A 5,363-nucleotide genomic window follows, 5' to 3' on the forward strand; every position below is an offset into this window, starting at 1 on the left:
TCTGGTTATACGAGAATCAGGTCGTGTGTAGTTCTAGATTCAAGAGCAAATGAAACTCTTAAAAGTTGAAAGAGTGGTAAGGTATTCAGAAGGCACGATATCAGCTTGAATGGATAAGATTAGAGTGGCGAGAAGAGAGAGATTGAGAGGCTAAAAGAACATGACAGAGAGCATGATAGAGTAAGGCTATCGACTTTTGAGTGAGGTTCGGAGTATGAGTAGCAAAGAATTGGTAGGGTCTTTGTTGTGATAGATGATAGCATGATAACTGTAATCAAGGGAGATCGATCATATCTGCAAATTCTAGATAAAATGTTAGCTTGACAAATAATGTATGACCAATAATGATAAAATATGAGTTCTAAATAAATGACAAAAGGTGATAAGAAGCGTATCTGTTTTGAGACGTAATGCAAGCCTTGATAGTCTTTGGCCCATCTCTGAAGAATAACGTCAAACTCCAAAAGATTTGATAGTATAAGATATAATAATATAAGAAAAATCTCTGGTTGTTAGGAGAGTCTAAACGTCATTTTAAGGCGGACGAGCCTAAGTGTCATTTTAAGGCGGACGGCCTAAATATCATATAAAGCGGACGAATAAATGTCCTATGAGGCGGACAAGCCTAAATGTCCCTTTATGGTGGACGACCTAAATGTCCTATAAGATGGACAAACCTAAATGTCGTTTTAAGGCGGACGAGCCTAAATGTCCTATTGTAAGGCGGACGAGCCTAGACGTCGCATTGTAAAGCGGACGAGCCTAGACGTCGCATTGTAAGGCGGAAGAGCCTAGATGTCGCATTGTAAGGCGGACGAGCCTAGATGTCGTATTGTAAGGCGGACAAGCCTAGATGTCGCATTGTAAGGCGGACGATCCTAAATGTCGCATTGTAAGGCGGACGAGCCTAGATGAAGAGACAGTAGGTCACAGTGGCGGGTTGAATCCGAAGATATCTTCATGGTAGCCTGAATGATATATGAGTAGCGAAACGATAGTGCGAGTAGCCAAGAATTTGTCGGAGCCTTTGTTTGTAAAAAATGAACAGCCGTTCAAAAGGCGACTTTGTCTGTAATCTGCACATCTGTAACTTGTAATATAGCCTAAATAGAGTAATTAGAACATACACATCAAAATAAATGGTAAATGTAAACATGATGCAATTCCCATGTTGACCATGAATGTTTGCCTTAAGATCGTGAAAAAATGACGTCTTAGGCTATGATGTCTAGGGCCATGATATGCAGGGTGTATCCTCAGGTCATGAAAATGTTGTCTGTAGGCCATGAAAATGACGCCTTTAGACTATGACACCTTCGGATCATGATAGACAGAAATTAAACCCTTAGGCCATGATATGATGTCTGCATGCTATGAAGATGATGCCTTTAGACTATGATACCTTAGGGACATGGTAAGCATAAAATAAGTCCTCAGGCCATGACATGAAGTCCGCAGGCCATGAAAGATGACGCCTTTGGAGGATGACGCCTTTGGAATATAAGTAATGAGTAAAGAGAGCATATCTGTTTTTGGCATCTATTGATACTTACGACTTGATTTGATTCGGGCAAATGTAAACTTCGAGCACGATGCAATCTTAGGCTTATGCAGTCTCGGGCACAATGCGACGATGCATTTCTTCGGGCACATGCAATATCGAGCACATCCAATGATGCATTTCTTCGGGCATATGTAATGATGCATTTCTTCGGGCACATGCAATGATGCATTTCTTCGGGCACATGCAGTATCGAGTAATGCAATAATGGATTTCTTCGGGCACAATGCAGTGATGCATTTCTTCGGGCGCAATGCAATGATGCATTTCTTCGGGCGTATGCATTATCGGGCACATGCAATGATGCATATCTTCGGGCACATGCAATGATGCATTTCTTCGGGCACATGCAGTATCGAGTAATGCAATAATGGATTTCTTCGGGCACAATGCAGTGATGCATTTCTTCGGGCGCAATGCAATGATGCATTTCTTCGGGCGTATGCATTATCGGGCACATGCAATGATGCATATCTTCGGGCACATGCAATGATGCATTTCTTCGGGCACATGCAGTATCGAGTAATGCAATAATGGATTTCTTCGGGCACAATGCAGTGATGCATTTCTTCGGGCGCAATGCAATGATGCATTTCTTCGGGCGTATGCATTATCGGGCACATGCAATGATGCATATCTTCGGGCACATGCAATGATGCATTTCTTCGGGCACATGCAGTATCGAGTAATGCAATAATGGATTTCTTCGGGCACAATGCAGTGATGCATTTCTTCGGGCGCAATGCAATGATGCATTTCTTCGGGCGTATGCATTATCGGGCACATGCAATGATGCATATCTTCGGGCACATGCAATGATGCATTTCTTCGGGCACATGCAGTATCGAGTAATGCAATAATGGATTTCTTCGGGCACAATGCAGTGATGCATTTCTTCGGGCGCAATGCAATGATGCATTTCTTCGGGCGTATGCATTATCGGGCACATGCAATGATGCATATCTTCGGGCACATGCAATGATGCATTTCTTCGGGCACATGCAGTATCGAGTAATGCAATAATGGATTTCTTCGGGCACAATGCAGTGATGCATTTCTTCGGGCGCAATGCAATGATGCATTTCTTCGGGCGTATGCATTATCGGGCACATGCAATGATGCATATCTTCGGGCACATGCAATGATGCATTTCTTCGGGCACATGCAGTATCGAGTAATGCAATAATGGATTTCTTCGGGCACAATGCAGTGATGCATTTCTTCGGGCGCAATGCAATGATGCATTTCTTCGGGCGTATGCATTATCGGGCACATGCAATGATGCATATCTTCGGGCACATGCAATGATGCATTTCTTCGGGCACATGCAGTATCGAGTAATGCAATAATGGATTTCTTCGGGCACAATGCAGTGATGCATTTCTTCGGGCGCAATGCAATGATGCATTTCTTCGGGCGTATGCATTATCGGGCACATGCAATGATGCATATCTTCGGGCACATGCAATGATGCATTTCTTCGGGCACATGCAGTATCGAGTAATGCAATAATGGATTTCTTCGGGCACAATGCAGTGATGCATTTCTTCGGGCGCAATGCAATGATGCATTTCTTCGGGCGTATGCATTATCGGGCACATGCAATGATGCATATCTTCGGGCACATGCAATGATGCATTTCTTCGGGCACATGCAGTATCGAGTAATGCAATAATGGATTTCTTCGGGCACAATGCAGTGATGCATTTCTTCGGGCGCAATGCAATGATGCATTTCTTCGGGCGTATGCATTATCGGGCACATGCAATGATGCATATCTTCGGGCACATGCAATGATGCATTTCTTCGGGCACATGCAGTATCGAGTAATGCAATAATGGATTTCTTCGGGCACAATGCAGTGATGCATTTCTTCGGGCGCAATGCAATGATGCATTTCTTCGGGCGTATGCATTATCGGGCACATGCAATGATGCATATCTTCGGGCACATGCAATGATGCATTTCTTCGGGCACATGCAGTATCGAGTAATGCAATAATGGATTTCTTCGGGCACAATGCAGTGATGCATTTCTTCGGGCGCAATGCAATGATGCATTTCTTCGGGCGTATGCATTATCGGGCACATGCAATGATGCATATCTTCGGGCACATGCAATGATGCATTTCTTCGGGCACATGCAGTATCGAGTAATGCAATAATGGATTTCTTCGGGCACAATGCAGTGATGCATTTCTTCGGGCGCAATGCAATGATGCATTTCTTCGGGCGTATGCATTATCGGGCACATGCAATGATGCATATCTTCGGGCACATGCAATGATGCATTTCTTCGGGCACATGCATTATCGGGCACATGCAATGATGCATTTCTCGAGCATAATGCGATCTCGGGCATAATGTAGTCATGCAAACCTAGATTTCAGGCATAGTGCAACTTCATAATTGAATGAGGAGGGTATGTAGTAGCTTGGACATCCGCCTTGTTGGAAGGGTCGAGTGTCATTTGTCGGGCTCAAAAGTGGTATGTTGAATGTTGAAACTGCCTTTGTATATGTACCTGTATTTTCTACATTCAAAAGAAAAATAGTTAGTTTAAAGGGGAGGTTGATCTGTATCCATGATTTGGCACAGCGCTTCTTTGGTGTCTGATAGAATGCTCTTCGGAGTATTGTCGAAAATTTTGAGATTTTCTCAAAATTTCTGCCCCAGTGTAGAACTTCTGTTATTCTGATCTGTTGTAGTTGTAGATCGACTGTTGGATTTTTCGAGATTCCCTTAAAAATTTCTATCCAGTCTTGATTTTCAGCAATTTTGAGATCCTCTCAAAATTCTGCCCCAGTTGTTGAGAAGACGTTTTTGATGGACTCAAAAATTCTGCCCCAGTATGGAGATGTGCAAGAATAAATATTGATGGACTTTTTGAGATCCTCCCAGTTATCAATAGAAGGGGAAAATGAAAGTTTTTATTATGGTAAGACCGAACCCCATAGGAGCGCCTACGTATCCCCTCTTAAACGGGAATCAGGTCTGACGTAGTTCCAAAAGATATCGCATAGGAGGTCTTTGGTACAGAGACATTTGATATGGAGGGATTGGAAATGGCATGAGAGGTGCATGATGTCAGGGAACTTGGTGCAGAGGTTTTTCGTATTGAGGAGCTTGCATAGTGGGATAATGCGGGTGTAAAGTAAGATGTTGAGGTTTAGAAGCATTTGAATGGAGCTCGGTTGACTTTGAGAGGTAGAGTAATCCGGAGGAAGATTATTTTGGAAAGTGACTTGACTTGCGAAAGGTGACATATCCATGTTTGTCTCCAAAGTTGGATTGGCGGAGAGTAAAAACTTTGTCCACTCACGCATGTCCAACAACTCTTCTTCTAACTTCTTTATTTTCTGCTCAAGGTTTGATACCAACTTGTCTGAAAGACACTTTTTTTTCAATAGTTTTGCACATAACCTTAGCATTAGTCCCTTTCACTTTTTCTTTTGCCATTCTCAGTCGGAAGAGGAGGAAATGAATCCTTTGATCGCGTGTGATAAACCATGGTCTACAGATCAACCATTGGGAAAGGGTAAAATAAATAAAATAAATAAAAGCAAAAATAAAGCCCAAGTTAGAACATTGCATAAATTGAGATATCAAACACGTTATTTGAGATAAACGACCTAAATGCAAAGGAGCCTCGTTGAGCCAGAGGTAGGCCTAAGTGACACATAAGTGATGCACAATAACTAATTCAAGCCTTATTTGCCAATTTGGAGTTTAGAGTTAGACAATAAAACGACTTTCAATTATTGAAATAATTTCTATTTATTACATCAATCTAGAGATAACTA

The sequence above is a fragment of the Solanum pennellii genome, chromosome 1 (genome assembly GCF_001406875.1).
Source record: "Solanum pennellii chromosome 1, SPENNV200".
Lineage (NCBI taxonomy): Eukaryota > Viridiplantae > Streptophyta > Magnoliopsida > Solanales > Solanaceae > Solanum > Solanum pennellii.